This window comes from Arachis hypogaea, chromosome 3 (genome assembly GCF_003086295.3).
Source record: "Arachis hypogaea cultivar Tifrunner chromosome 3, arahy.Tifrunner.gnm2.J5K5, whole genome shotgun sequence".
NCBI classification, from domain to species: domain Eukaryota; kingdom Viridiplantae; phylum Streptophyta; class Magnoliopsida; order Fabales; family Fabaceae; genus Arachis; species Arachis hypogaea.
In genome coordinates this window covers 13,571,042-13,588,336 of record NC_092038.1, presented here as the reverse complement: position 1 = coordinate 13,588,336, position 17,295 = coordinate 13,571,042, and positions in this window count along the sequence as shown.

Below are 17,295 nucleotides of genomic sequence, written 5' to 3'. Positions count from 1 at the left end.
TTTAGACAAATAGCAAGTAATATGCAGTCAAATAGGCAATCTCAAACAATTCACATACTATGCATATGATGAATGCCTGTCCCTAGTGGCTGATGATATCATCTGTCGGTTATAGAGCCAACCCGACAAGTCCTGGTAGCTAACCATTGGACTGTCCCTCTGTCACGCATCCCCAACTCGAGTTATACTCATCATAAACTTGATCATAATCATGATCTATTTCCATCACCTTCACTGGTGAATACATACGGGGGCGAGCTCATCCGGGTCTTTCACAGTGCCCGGCCACACTTATGACATAGGGTCAAAAGAGTATCAAGTCTCAACCTGGAGCACGTGGTGGCTAGCCACTGCTACTACCCAGGGAAACTCGTATCTCCGATAGTGGAAGTGCAAATCACAATTATCAATAATTCAGCATAAACATGCATGAATTCTCATCCATGGATCAACATCCATATCAGCCATTCCGGCTCACGGTTAAGTCCATAACCAGGCAATATTCATAGCATACACAGCTATTCCAGCTCACGGTTCAATCCAGAACCAGCCAATATTCATAGCATACACAGCTATTCCGGCTCACGGTTCAATCCAGAACCAGCCAATACATAAACAATTACAGCCCTTCGGCCAATGGCATAACAAGCACTTCCACCACCATCCTCCACATCTCACATAATCATCAATGATCCTCATTGATTATTCATTTTCCCCTTGCTTCACTCGCAAGTTACCACATTCACTAGCCTTCTTCGCATAGCTAGACATATCATAATGATTTAACATATAAGTAGTGAGATCGGAGGCTTAGAAGTATGAAATTTGGCTTTTAAAACTCAAAAATCAACTTTGGGATGAAAACAGGGCCACGCGTACGCGCACTCCACGCGCACGCGTGGATGGCCTCAAAAACACATCGATGCGTAAGCGTCATGCACGCTAACGCATGGATTGAAAACTAGCCAAACAACGCGCACGCGTCAACCACGCGTACGCGTGGGTACTCTCGTGCCCCAGGCACAACACTAGCACAGTTCTGGCATAACTCTCTGGAAAATGGCTGGGCATTGGGTGCAGCACCATCGGCGCGCCCGCGCACATCACGCTCACGCGTGGATGGCATTTTCGGGAAGAACGGCGCGCACGCGCCAAGTGCGCCCACGCGCAAGGGGTCATTCTGCTAAAAATTTTCTAAGTTAAAAGCTGCAGAATTCACCAATTTAAACCCCAATCTTCCAACGGACATAACTTTCTCATTTTAAATCGTTTTTCACCCGTTCTTCGAACGGCATGGACATCCCGGATCCAATTTCATTTCTAAATAGATTTGGCACAAAACAGAGATCCGTAGTCCAAGTTATGTCCCACCAAAGTGTGCCCAAAAACCATGTTTTTCATAAAAACCACAAAGTGCCATTTGCAAACAAGCCATTTCCAACTCTTTTCAAAATCAATCAAAACATGCCATTTTCATCCCTTTTCTTTGAAATCAATCAAAATATATCAATTTCAACATCAAGCCTCCTCAACTCACACATTGAGATTTTACCACAATATACAAAATCACTATCTCATCATTCTAACCCACTTCACCCAAGTGGCTCAAACTCAAATATATTGACATATCATATACTCTTACTCATGCCAATTCTCAACAACACCAATCCCAATAAATCATCATTGTACACAATCAATATCATACTCACCATCAACATGGTCCAACCCACAATTCAACCATAACCAATCATCAAGCATATATCACAACATGCATATTTCTCATACATCATACCATCAAGGCATCATTAATCATCATCACATATATGACCACATCATATATCTCAATCATTCAACAACATCAACCATTCAATGCCTATCTTAGGGCCTTTAGCCTAAGTATTTCCTACCACATTACATATTAGATACGGGAAACCGAAACCATACCTTAGCCGATTTTTCCAAGCTCACCCGGAGCACTTCCAAACCACTTATCCACAAGCTCTCAAGGCCTCAATACCTCCAAGAACAGATTTTTCACCACCAAACCCTTTCCAAGCTTTTCAAAATCACCAATCAAGCTCCAATATCCACACATACACAACCTAAGCCACAATCATCATACCCATACACAACATCTCAAAATCCAAACATCATAAAATCACAAATCACACTAGGGTTGAGAATCTTACCACACCCAAGGTCCAAGGAGACAAGATTAACCTTCTCCTTCAAGAGAGTTGGGTCCTATAACATCAAAAAACCCAAAATCTCAACATTTCACCTATGAAACTCGAAAATAAGGGCTGGAAATTCGAACAGAAGCTTGTGGCTTACCTTAAGATTGATTGTATGGGTTTTGTAGAGCTCTCCGCGGTGAACGCGTGGCCGTAAATGGAGCGGCAATCGGAGCTCTAGATCAAAAGTTATGGTGGTTTGAAGATCAACCAAGGGAGAGAACTTGAGAGAGTGTTCTTCCTCCCTTTCTCTCTAATTTCAGCTTGTGTGTGTAACAAATGAGGAGAGAGAGTGCTGAAAACTAGGGTTTTGGTTAAGTTATGTTGGGTCAAGGGCCCACTTTGGGTCCAATTGGCCCGGTTTGGCCCGTTCGGTCCAATCTTGGTCCGATTTCTATAAAATTGGTACCGAAATTCTCGTCTCAATCTCCTCTATCACATTTAGCCATAAAAATCACATTTTAGGCTTTCTAGAATAAATTCTCATTTATGGGTTAATTAGTCGTTAATTAACCGGGTTTTACAATGAGCGGATAATTTATATGATTTTTGGCATTGTTTTTAGGTAGTTTTTAGTAAGTTCAAGCTACTTTTAGGGATGTTTTCATTAGTTTTTATGTTAAATTCACATTTCTGGACTTTACTATGAGTTTGTGTGTTTTTCTGTGATTTCAGGCAATTTCTGGCTGAAATTGAGGGATTTGAGCAAAACTCTGAAAAAGGCTGACAAAAGGACTGCTGATGCTGTTGGAATTTGACCTCCCTACACTCGAAATGGATTTTTCTGGAGCTACAGAACTCCAATTGGCGCGCTCTCAACGACGTTGGAAAGTAGACATCCAGAGCTTTCCAGCAATATATAATAGTCCATACTTTATTCGGGAATTGACGACGTAAAGTGGCGCTCAACGCCAAGTACATGCTGCTGTCTGGAGTTAAACGCCAGAAACACGTCACAACCCGGAGTTGAACGCCCAAAACACGTTATAACTTGGCGTTCAACTCCAAGAGAAGCCTCAGCTCGTGGATAGATCAAGCTCAGCCCAAGCATACACCAAGTGGGCCCTGGAAGTGGATTTATGCATCAATTACTTACTCATGTAAACCCTAGTAGCTAGTCTAGTATAAATAGGATAAGTTACTATTGCATTAGACATCTTTTGACAGTTTAATCTGTTGACTTTGTAGTCTTTGATCATTTGGTCTCTTGATCATTCAGGGGGCTGGCCATTCGGCCATGCCTGAACCTTTTACTTATGTATTTTCAACAGTGGAGTTTCTGCACACCATAGATTAAGGGTGTGGAGCTCTGCTGTACCTCAAGTTTCTATACAATTACTATTACTTTCTATTCAGTTCTCTTTTATTCTTATTCCAAGATATACATTGCACTTCAACTTGATGAATGTGATGATCAGTGACACTCATCATCATTCTCACCTATGAACGTACGTGACTGACAACCACTTCCGTTCTACTTTAGACCAGGCGCATATCTCTTAGATTCCCCAACAGAATCTTCGTGGTATAAGCTAGATAGATGGCGCCATTCATGAGGATCCGGAAAGTCTAAACCTTGTCTATGGTATTCCGAGTAGGATTCTGGGATTGAATGACTGCGACGAGCTTCAAACTCCTAAAGGTTGGGCGTGATGACAAACGCAAAAGAATCAAGGGATTCTGTTCCAACCTGATTGAGAACCGACAGATGATTAGCCGTGCTGTGACAGAGCATAGAAACATTTTCACTGAGAGGATGGGATGTAGCCATTGACAACGGTGATGCCCTACATACAGCTTGCCATGGAAAGGAGTAAGAAGGACTGGATGAATATAATAAGAAAGTAGAGATTCAAGAGGAGCACAACATCTCCATACGCCTATCTGAAATTTCCACTATTGATTTACATAAGTATTTCTATCCTTTTTAATTTCAATTTATTATTAATTTTCGAACTCATCATAAACCAATTTAATCTGCCTAACTGAGATTTACAAGGTGACCATAGCTTGCTTCATACCAACAATCTCTGTGGGATCGACCCTTACTCACGTAAGGTATTACTTGGATGACCCAGTACACTTGCTGGTTAAGTTGAACGGAGTTGTGTCCACACATAGCCAAGAGCCACAATAATGATTCCATACAATAACAAAGAATACTACATTGATGTGATCACAATTTCGTCCACCAAGGTTTTGGCGCCGTTGTCGGGGATTGTTCGAGTATGGACAACTGACGGTTCATCTTGTTGCTCAGATTAGGTAATTTTCTTTTCAAAAATCTTTTTCAAAATTTTTCTTTTCTTTTTCGTTTTTCTAACCATGTTTTTTGAAAAAATTAAAATAAAAATACAAAAAATTTAGAAAATCATAAAAATCAAAAAAATTTTTGGTGTTTCTTGTTTGAGTCTTGAGTCAACTTTTAAGTTTGGTGTCAATTGCATGCTTTAAAAATTTTTCTTGCATTTTTTTCGAAAATTCCATGCATTCATAGTGTTCTTCATGATCTTCAAGTTGTTCTTGACAAGTCTTCTTGTTTGATCTTGATGATTTCTTGTTTTGTGTTGTTTGTTGTTTTTCATGTGCATTTTTCGTTTGTTAGAGTCCATGCATTAAAGATTTCTAAGTTTGGTGTCTTGCATGTTTTCTTTGCATAAAATTTTTTTCAAAAATATGTTCTTGATGTTCATCATGATCTTCAAAGTGTTCTTGGTGTTCATCTTGACATTCATAGTGTTCTTGCATGCATCTTGTGTTTTGATCCAAAATTTTCATGTTTTGGGTCATGTTTGTGTTTTTCTTTCTCATAATTAAAATATTCAAAAATAAAAAAAAATATTATCTTCTCCTTATTTTTCTCATAATTTTCGAAAATTTGAGTTGACTTAGTCAAAAAATTTTAAAATTAGTTATTTCTTACAAGTCAAGTCAAATTTTCAAAATTTAAAAATCTTATCTTTTCAAAATCTTTTTCAAAAATCATATCTTCTCCAATTTTTCCTCTTTTTCGAAAATTTCAAAATTCTTTTTCAAATTATTTTCAAAATCTTTTTCTTATCTTTTACATCTAATTTTCGAAAATTAGCTAACAATTAATGTGATTGGTTCAAAAATTTGAAGTTTGTTACTTTCTTGTTAAGAAAGGTTCAATCTTTAAGTTCTAGAATCTTATCTTGTAGTTTCTTGTTAGTGAAGTAAGTAATTTTAAATTTAAAAATTAAATCTTTTTATCTTTTATCTTATCTTTTTCAAAAAATTTATCTTTTTCAAAATTTGATTTCAAAATATCTTATCTAACTTCTTATCTTCTTAACTTTTTCAAATTTGATTTTAATATCTTTTTCAATTAACTAACTAACTTTTTGTTTGTTTCTTATCTTTTTCAAAACCAACTAACTACTCTTCCTTCTCTAATTTTCGAAAATACTTCTCTCTTTTTCAAAAATTCTTTTTGTTTTAAATTTTAATTTTAATTATATCTTATCTCTGATTTTCGAAAACCACTAACCACTTTTTCAAAATTGTTTTCGAAATTCTCCCTCTCTTTTCTTATTCTATTTATTTATTTAATTACTAACACTTCTCTTCACCCCTCTCCACCTAATATCCGAATCCCCTCTTCTACTTTCTTCTCCCCTTTCTTTTTCTACTAACATAAAGGAATCTCTATACTGTGACATAGAGGATTCCTCTTTCTTTTCTTGTTTTCTTCTCTTTCATATGAGCAGGAACAAGGATAAAGGCACTCTTGTTGAAATTGATCCAGAACCTGAAAGGACTCTGAAGAGAAAATTAAGAGAAGCTAAACTACAACAATCCAGAAGCAACCTTTCAGAAAATTTCGAACAAGAGAAGGAGATGGCAGCCGAAAATAATAATAATGCAAGGAGAATGCATGGTGACTTCACAAAGCCAACGTCCAAGTTTGATGGAAGAAGCATCTCCATTCCTGCCATTGGAGCCAACAACTTTGAGCTGAAACCTCAGCTAGTTGCCTTAATGCAACAAAACTGCAAGTTTTATGGACTTCCATCTGAAGATCCTTATCAGTTTTTAACTGAGTTCTTGCAGATCTGTGAGACTGTAAAGACAAATGGAATTGATCCTGAAGTCTACAAACTCATGCTTTTCCCTTTTACTGTAAGAGACAGAGCTAGAATATGGTTGGATTCACAACCCAAGGATAGCCTGGACTCCTGGGATAAGCTAGTCACTGCCTTCTTGGATAAATTCTTTCCTCCTCAAAAGTTGAGCAAGCTGAGAGTGGATGTTCAAACCTTCAAACAAAAAGATGGTGAATCCCTCTATGAAGCTTGGGAAAGATACAAGCAGCTGACCAAAAGATGTCCATCTGACATGTTTTCAGAATGGACCATATTAGATATATTCTATTATAGTCTATCTGAATTTTCGAAAATGTCATTGGACCATTCTGCAGGTGGATCTATTCACCTAAAGAAAATGCCTGAAGAGGCTCAAGAACTCATTGACATGGTTGCAAACAACCAATTCATGTACACTTCTGAGAGGAATTCCGTGAATAATGGGATACCTCAGAAGAAAGGAGTTCTTGAAATTGATACTCTGAATGCCATATTGGCTCAGAACAAAGTGTTGACTCAGCAAGTCAACATGATCTCTCAAAGTCTGAATGGATGGCAAAATGCATCCAACAGTACTAAAGAGGCAGCTTCTGAAGAAGCTTATGATCCTGAGAACCCTGCCATGGCAGAGGTTAATTACATGGGTGAACCTTATGGAAACACCTATAACTCATCATGGAGAACTCATCCAAATTTCTCATGGAAGGATCAACAAAAGCCTCAACAAGGCTTTAACAATGGTGGATGCAATAGGCTGAGCAATAGCAAGCCATATCCATCATCTTCTCAGCAACAGACAGAGAATTCTGAACAAAACACTTCTAATTTAGCCAATCTAGTCTCTGATCTGTCTAAGGCCACTTTTAGTTTCATGAATGAAACAAGATCCTCCATCAGAAATCTGGAGGCACAAGTGGGCCAGCTGAGTAAGAAAGTCATTGAAATTCCTCCCAGTATTCTCCCAAGCAATACAGAAGAGAATCCAAAAGGAGAGTGCAAGGCCATTGATGTGATCAATGTGGCCGAATGCACAAAGGAGGAGGAGGACGAAAATCCTAGTGAGGAATACCTCCTGGGACATCCTTCAAGCAAGAAGGAGTTTCCTATTAAGGATCCAAAGGAATCTGAGGCTCATACAGAGACCATAGAGATTCCATTAAATCTCCTTCTGCTATTCATGAGCTCTGAAGACTATTCTTCCTCTGAAGAGGATGAAGATGTGACTGGAGAGCAAGTTGTTCAATACTTAGGAGCTATCATGAAGCTGAATGCCAAGTTGTTTGGTAATGAAACTTGGGAAAGTGAACCTCCCTTGCTCATTAATGAACTAGATACCTGGATTCAGAAAATTCTACCTCAAAAGAAACAAGATCCTGGCAAGTTCCTAATACCTTGTACCATAGGCACCAGGACCTTTGAAAAGGCTCTATGTGATCTGGGGTCAGGGATAAATCTTATGCCACTCTCTGTAATGGAGAAGCTGGGGATCATTGAGGTACAACCTGCCTTGTTCTCATTACAATTGGCAGACAAGTCATTGAGACAAACTTATGGAATAGTGGAGGACGTGTTAGTAAAGGTTGAAGGCCTTTACATCCCTGCTGATTTCATAATCTTAGACACTAGGAAGGAAGAGGATGAATGCATCATCCTTGGAAGACCTTTCCTAGGCACAGCAGAAGCTGTGATAGATGTCAACAGAGGTGAATTAGTCCTTCAATTGAATGGGGACTACCTTGCGTTTAAGGCACAAGGCCATCCCTCTGTGACAAAAGAGAGTACGCATGAAGAGCTTCTCTCAGTTCAGAATCAAGAAGAGCCCCCACAATCAAACTCTAAGTTTGGTGTTGTGAGGCCACAACCAAACTCTAAGTTTGGTGTTAAGATCCCATATCCAAACTCTAAGTTTGGTGTTGGGACTATACAACATTGACCTGATCACCTTTGTGGCTCCATGAGAGCCACTGTCAAGCTATTGACATTAAAGAAGCGCTTGTTGGGAGGCAACCCAATTTTATTTATCTAATTTTTATTTTATTGTTATTTTATGTTTTATTAGGTACATGATCATGAGGAGTCACAAAAAAATCATAAAAATTAAAAACAGAATCAAAAACAGCAGAAGAAAAAAATCACACCCTAGAGGAAGCACAGGCTGGCGTTCAACGCCAGTAAGATGCATCTGGCCGGTGTTCAACACCAGAACAGAGCATCATTCTGGCGCTGAACGTCAGAAACAAGCAACATTCTGGTGCTGAATGCCAGGAATGTGCCTAGAGAAGAAAAGCTGGCGCTGAACGCCAGTAACAAGCATGAAACTGGCGTTCAACGCCAGAAACATGCTTTACATGGGCGTTGAACGCCCAGAATGTGCACCACACGGCGCTTAAACGCCAGAATGGTATGCAAAGGCATTTTACATGCCTATTTGGTGTAGGGATGGAATTCCTTGACACCTCAGGATCTGTAGACCCCACAGGATCACCTCAGGATCTGTGGACCCCACAGGATCCCCACCTACTATATTCCTACCTTACCTCCTAATCCTATTTTTGTGATTTCCCTATGTCACACTTCCCAACACTCTTCACCAATCACCTCAACCCCTCTTCCCAATCACCTCCCTCACCACTCACATCCATCCACTCTTCCCCATAAACCCCATCTACCTTCAAAATTCAAAAACATTTTCCCACCCATTCCCACCCTAAATGGCCGAACATTCACTCCCCCCTCTCCCTATATATACCCTTCCATTCTACTTCATTTTCACACAACACAACCCCCTCTCCTTCACCTTGGCCGAACCTACATCTCTCCCTCTCTACCATATTCTCTTCTTCTTCTTCTTCTTATCTTCTTTCTTCTATTGCTCGAGAGCGAGCAATCTTTTAAGTTTGGTGTGGTAAAAGCATAAGCTTTTTGTTTTTCCATTACCATCAATGGCACCTCAGGCTGGAGAATCCTCTAGAAAAGGAAAAGGGAAGACAAAAGCTTCCACCTCCGAGTCATGGGAGATGGAAAGATTCATCTCCAAGAGCCATCAAGACCACTTCTATGATGTTGTGGCAAAGAAGAAGGTGATCCCTGAGGTCCCTTTCAAGCTCAAGAAAAATGAGTATCCGGAGATCCGACATGAGATCCGAAGAAGAGGTTGGGAAGTCTTAACCAACCCCATGCAACAAGTCGGAATCTTAATGGTTCAAGAGTTCTATGCCAATGCATGGATCACTAGGAACCATGATCAAAGTATGAACCCGAATCCATAGAATTATCTTACAATGGTTCGGGGGAAATACTTAGATTTTAGTCCAGAAAATGTGAGGTTGGCGTTTCACTTGCCCATGATGCAAGGAGATGAACGCCCCTACACTAGAAGGGTCAACTTTAATCAAAGGTTGGACCAAGTCCTAATGGACATATGTGTGGAAGGAGCTCAATGGAAGAGAGACTCCAAAGGCAAGCCAGTCCAACTAAGAAGACTGGACCTCAAGCCTGTGGCTAGAGGATGGTTGGAGTTCATTCAACGCTCTATCATTCCTACTAGCAACCGATCTGAAGTTACTGTGGATCGGGCCATCATGATTCATAGCATCATGATTGGAGAGGAAGTAGAAGTTCATGAGGTCATCTCCAATGAAATCTACAAAATAGCCGACAAGCCCTCCACCATGGCAAGGCTAGCTTTTCCTCACCTTATTTGCCATCTATGTTACTCAGCTGGAGTTATCATAGAAGGAGACATCCCCATTGAAGAGGATAAGCCCATCACCAAGAAGAGGATGGAGCAAGCAAGAGAGACCCTTCACGGTTCTCAAGAGATGCATAAGGAAGCTCATCATCAAGAAATCCCTGAGATGCCTCAAGGGATGCACTTTCCTCCCAACAACTATTGGGAACAACTCAACACTTTCTTAGAAGATTTGAGCCACAATGTTGAACAATTAAGGGTGGAACATCATGAGCACTCCATCATTCTCCATGAAATAAGAGAAGATCAAAGAGCAATGAGGGACGAGCAACAAAGGCAAGGAAGGGACATAGAAGAGCTTAAAGACATTGTTGGTCCTTCAAGAAGAAGACGCCACTAAAGGTGGATTCATTCCTTGTTCTTATTTCTTTCTGTTTTTCGGTTTTTAATGTTGTGTTTATCTATGTTTTGTGCCTCTACTTCATGATCAATAGTATGTAGTAACCATGTCTTAAAGCTATGAATAAAATCCATTAATCCTTCACCTCTCTTAAATGAAAAATGTTTTAATTCAAAAGAACAAGAAGTACATGAATTTCGAATTTATCCTTGAATTTAATTTAATTATATTGATGTGGTGACAATACTTTTTGTTTTCTGAATGAATGCTTAAACAGTGCATTTTTTATCTTGTTGTTTATGAATGTTAAAACTGTTGGCTCTTGAAAGAATGATGAACAAAGAGAAATGTTATTGATGATCTGAAAAATCTTGAAATTGATTCTTGAAACAAGAAAAAGCAGTGAAAAAGAAGAAGCTTGCGAAAAAAAATAATATGGCGAAAAAAAATAGAAAGAAAAAGAAAAAGCAAGCAGAAAAAGCCAATAGTCCTTAAAACCAAAACACAAGGGTAAAAAGGATCCAAGGCTTTGAGCATCAATGGATAGGAGGGCCCAAGGAAATAAAATCCAGGCCTAAGCGGCTAAATCAAGCTGTCCCTAACCATGTGCTTGTGTCATGAAGGTCCAAGTGAAAAGCTTGAGACTGAGTGGTTAAAGTCGTGATCCAAAGCAAAAAGAGTGTGCTTAAGAGCTCTGGACACCTCTAACTGGGGACTCTAGCAAAGCTGAGTCACAATCTGAAAAGGTTCACCCAGTCATGTGTCTGTGGCATTTGTGTATCCGGTGGTAATACTGGAAAACAAAATGCTTAGGGCCACAGCCAAGACTCATAAGTAGCTGTGTTCAAGAATCAACATGCTTAACTAGGAAAGTCAATAACACTATTCGAAATTCTAAGTTCCTAGAGAAGCCAATCATTCTAAACTTCAAAGGAAAAAGTGAGATGCCAAAACTGTTCAGAAGCAAAAAGCGACAAGTCCCGCTCATCTAATTATAATTAATATTCATTGATATTCTGGAATTTATAGTATATTCTCTTATTTTTATCCTAATTGATTTTCAGTTGCTTGGGGACAAGCAACAATTTAAGTTTGGTGTTGTGATGAGCGGATAATTTATACGCTTTTTGGCATTGTTTTTAGGTAGTTTTTAGTAAGTTCAAGCTACTTTTAGGGATGTTTTCATTAGTTTTTATGTTAAATTCACATTTCTGGACTTTACTATGAGTTTGTGTGTTTTTCTGTGATTTCAGGCAATTTCTGGCTGAAATTGAGGGACTTAAGCAAAACTCTGAAAAAGGCTGACAAAAGGACTGCTGATGCTGTTGGAATCTGACCTCCCTGCACTCGAAATGGATTTTCTGGAGCTACAGAACTCCAATTGGCGCGCTCTCAATGGCGTTGGAAAGTAGACATTCAGAGCTTTCCAGAAATATATAATAGTCCATACTTTATTCGGGATTTGACGACGTAAAGTGGCGCTCAACTCCAAGTACATGCTACTGTCTGGAGTTAAACGCCAGAAACACGTCACTACCCGGAGTTGAACGCCCAAAACACGTTATAACTTGGCGTTCAACTCCAAGAGAAGCCTCAGCTCGTGGATAGATCAAGCTCAGCCCAAGCATACACCAAGTGGGCCCTGGAAGTGGATTTATGCATCAATTACTTACTCATGTAAACCCTAGTAGCTAGTCTAGTATAAATAGGATAAGTTACTATTGCATTAGACATCTTTTGACAGTTTAATCTTTTGAATTTGTAGTCTTTGATCATTTGGTCTCTTGATCATTCAGGGGGCTGGCCATTCGGCCATGCCTGAACCTTTTACTTATGTATTTTCAACAGTGGAGTTTCTGCACACCATAGATTAAGGGTGTGGAGCTCTGCTGTACCTCAAGTTTCAATACAATTACTATTACTTTCTATTCAGTTCTCTTTTATTCTTATTCCAAGATATACGTTGCACTTCAACTTGATGAATGTGATGATCCGTGACACTCATCATCATTCTCACCTATGAACATACGTGACTGACAACCACTTCCGTTCTACTTTAGACCGGGCGCATATCTCTTAGATTCCCCAACAGAATCTTCGTGGTATAAGCTAGATAGACGGCGCCATTCATGAGGATCCGGAAAGTCTAAACCTTGTCTATGGTATTTCGAGTAGGATTCTGGGATTGAATGATTGTGACGAGCTTCAAACTTCTGAAGGCTGGGCGTGATGACAAACGCAAAAGAATCAAGGGATTCTATTCCAACCTGATTGAGAACCGACAGATGATTAGCCGTGCTGTGACAGAGCATAGGAACGTTTTCACTGAGAGGATGGGATGTAGCCATTGACAACGGTGATGCCCTACATACAGCTTGCCATGGAAAGGAGTAAGAAGGACTGGATGAATATAATAAGAAAGTAAAGATTCAAGAGGAGCACAGCATCTCCATACGCCTATCTGAAATTTCCACTATTGATTTACATAAGTATTTCTATCCTTTTTAATTTCTATTTATTATTAATTTTCGAACTCATCATAAACCAATTTAATCTGCCTAACTGAGATTTACAAGGTGACCATAGCTTGCTTCATACCAACAATCTCTGTGGGATCGACCCTTACTCACGTAAGGTATTACTTGGATGACCCAGTACACTTGCTGGTTAAGTTGAACGGAGTTGTGTCCACACATAGCCAAGAGCCACAATAATGATTCCATACAATAACAAAGAATACTACACTTGACTGCTCTTCTGTCAGATTGTAGTAACACTTGCTGTCTTTTAGAATGCCTTAAGGAGATATTTTTTCTTTTTGTCTCGTACCTAGCCAAGAGACTTTTTCTTTTTGTCTTGTAACCAGGCAAGAGATACTCTTCAGTTTTGTCTCCCATGTAGTAGAAACAGAAATAGAGTAGAAGAGAGAGAGAATCACACCAAGAAGTATCCTGGTTCAGCTGCCAAGTGCAATGCAGCCTACATCCAGTCTCCATCACAACAATGATGGAATTTTACTATAATCATGCAGATTATAGACACCAATTCTCCCTAGAAACTACCCTTCCTATCTAAGACAAGTCCAGAATCTATTCCCAATCCTGAACGTGACTTGGTCACCTACCAAGTTTTCAACTGCTAAGTGCTAACCCAACTTGCAAGAGGATTCCCACAGAATCATGAAACACAACACATATGTACAAAGGACCTCTAGGACATCTATGGATTTTTCTTTTAATTTTGTATACTCTGCCTTTTTTCGCTCTATGGCTTTTTTATACAAACCTCACTATTTGCCTTTTTCCATGAGACTCAAGACAGACAAAACTAAACAGAAAATTACATGATATACATTGAAGGAGAAGAACTTCTGTTAGCTTGGGTAGCTATGAGAACTCTGTGCTTTCACTCTTTTCTCCTTGCTTCAAGCCTTGGCTGTTCACCCTTATTATAGAAGGGAAAGCCTCCAAGGTTAAAACCGGTCCAGCCGAACCAACTTCTTCTTCTTCAATAACAAACCGGTTTAAACTGAGAGAGAAGAGAGGGAATCAAATGCATAATCTATCATGCAATTATCTCTTCCTCATCCCATCACTTCAAGCTTCATCAATCTGAGCCTTCCATCTTGACTTGGTCCGCAAGAAGAATTTCTGACCCTTGATGAACTCTTGATCCTTGACAGCTCCATCTGCTCTATCTTATGCTTCTTCCTCACGTAGCTACAGTAGCTACCTCCTGTGATGGATGAACAAAAGTAGAGACGAGCCATACCTCAGGGATCTTATTCTCTGACCGAGTTGGATCTTCCACCATTTCTAAGCATGGTGATCTTAAGACTTCTTCACCATATCTTACCATAAGTGGCAAATATCTTAGCCACACGATACTGAAGATCTTTTTTTGCTAAGGACATCATCACCTTAGCCCTTTTCTTGCTTCTAGCTTCTTCTTCCTTCTTCTGATTATTTTCTTCTACCATCTTCTTCTCTGACAATGAGGTGACCGAATACAAAGAGGAAGAAGAGAGAGAAGAGTAAGAAGCTTTCAAAAAAAATAAAGAAGAAATTAAAATCAATTACACTCAATTAAAAATCCACTTCCCTCTTTCATGCTTTGTAATGTGTAGAAATTAAATGCCATCAAATCAATTACATTTTCTCTCTCATGTCACCAATGTTAGCATTAACTCCATTTAATCAAATTTTGAATTCCATCAAATGAAGGGTGTGGTATTCGTGGAAGCATGTAACTCTTTTCTTCTTTCCTTTTTAATTCGGACCAAGCTTTGTTGGTCTTGCATCATAGTGGTTTTTGGGCTATACCATTATTTCCTAGCCCAATGCAAATTGCCTAATAAAATAATTCAGCCATATATTACATATAATTTCTTGCACAAGGCTGATTATCATTTTGGACTTCATGTTTTCTTTATGCCCAATGACAAAATCTGCAAATAACAAAATTATTAATTAACAAATGTGAACTAAAATTCAAATTAATAATTTTGTAATTAATTAATAATGTTTGATCATTATATTAATTTGGAATTTTTCAAACTCATCATCTCTTTTTAAATATTTTTTTCTAAATTTACGTAATTTATAAGGTTATTTATTTTTAGATTGTATTTAATTTTATTTATTTTTATGGACAAATAATAGGATTGAATACCTAGCCATATTCGATGTTGCTGATAAACAGATAATCTAAGAAGTAGCAATATCAGCACTTTATTATTTACTATTGTTATGCTTTTTATAAACAAAAAATTATCATTTAGTGTACAAGTTTTTAAAATTATGACAAAGATATGGTTATATATTATACTTTTGTATTTGAATATTGATTTATTATAATTCTTATTGTTTGATTAGTGTGCATGTAAAATATTAGCCATGAGGTTGGCACAATAAAACCGTATTATATGATCTCATCTTTTTAATCCATAAATTGTAGTCATCGGTAATTTGTTGTAAATATTATTTTTATACCTCACACGGTGAAAGAAAAGTATATTTTTATATAAAGTATTTATTACAGATATAACTGAAACATAATTTATTATCTTGGTGATTATTAGATGTGATAGATATTGGTGACCCAAAATTTTTTTGTCGGCATTGCGACGCTATGATGTGGTATGAGCAGAGATCAGAGAAGTCCAAAACAGGATCCAATATTGAGTTCTCAATATGTTGTATGCGAGGGAAGGTACAACTGCCATTTTTGCAATGTCCACCTCAGCTCTTGCAAGATTTAATATCTGGAGTAGATGGTGCAAAATTTCTAACCACAGAATAACAGGCAAGTGCATCGGGTCGTACCAAGTAATACCTCAGGTGAGTGGGGGTCGATCCCACGAGGATTGATGGATCAAGCAACAATGGTTAAAAGATTGGCTTAGTTAGGCAAGCAGAAAAGGGTTTTGAGATATTCAAAAGTTTTAAATTTGAAAATATCATAAGGCAGGCATGCAATTAAGTTGAAAATAAAATATGGGAGAGAATAGTTAAGGTTTTAGATATATCTATTTTCTGGATTGACTTTTCTTATTAATTTATTTTAATCATGCAAGATTTAATTCATGGCTAACTATTTGTGACTAGACCCTAATTTCTTAAACCTTCCTAGTCTCCTCTAAAATTATCAACTGCCAATTACTTGGTCAATTAATTCCAATTAGAGGGTGATGATCAAATTCCAGTTTATATGCCACAAGAATCTTAATTATCCAAAAATAAGGGGATTATATGTCACGTATCCCGTTAAATACAAACAATTAGAAATTCAGGATAATATGTTTTCAAGCTGTTGTTCAAGTAAAGAGTTTTTCCAAGTTATACAAGAACTTATTTAGAACATGAGTCATACTTCCGTTCCACCCAAATTCATAAAATAAAGAATGAAAACAATTATTGAAAGTTAAATCAAAACATGAATTAAAATAGAAAAATAGTAGTATCAATCCATACAATAGGCAGAGCTCCTAACCTTAACAATGGAGGATTAATTGCTCATGGTTCATAAAAAAATAGGATTATCCTCAAAAGTACAGAGTTCCAATCTGATTGCCTCAAAAGTTAACTAATGGAATCCCTTTTTATAAATAATCCTAATAAATTTAAAATCTAATTATCTAAAATTAAAAATAATATCTTTTCCTAAAAATAAGATTTGAATTTAAATCAGAATAATCAGCAGGTCTTCAGTTGATGGGTGGAGACCACATGTTTTGTCCATTCTGCAGCTTTTAATATGTGTTTTTTAGGCTGAAAACTGGGTCAAAATAGCCCAGAAATTGCCCCCAGCATTTTTCTGCATTTTCTGCATGTGGCGGATGTCACGTATACGCGTCAGTCATGCGTACGCGTCGCTGAACAAATCTTCAAATCACGCATACGCGTCAGTCACGCGCACGCGTCGCCATGGAAAGCTCCAAATCACGCGTATGCGTCGCTCCTCGCTGCCATCTCCTTTTGTTCTTATGCTGCAGAAACTCTATTAAATCTAGTCGAATGCTACCTAAAATAAACAAAATTGCAAAAGACTCAAAGTAGCATCCATATTGGCTAAAAGATAATTAATTCTTTATTAAACTCAACAAATTAGATGCAAATTCACTAGGAAAAGAAAAGAAAGATGCTTGTAACACCCTAACTTTTAGCACGTCATGATCGTATCAAAAGTAAGGCGTTACGGACCTGGTGTCCTTTATTATAAATTTACTATTGAGCCTTTACCTCGATATCGCATTTCAGTTTTATAAGAAAATCTCAGAAAATAGATTTTAGTAATTAAAATCACATAACAAAAGGGCTTCAAATTATAATAATCACATAATTATTAATAATAATAGATGCCATA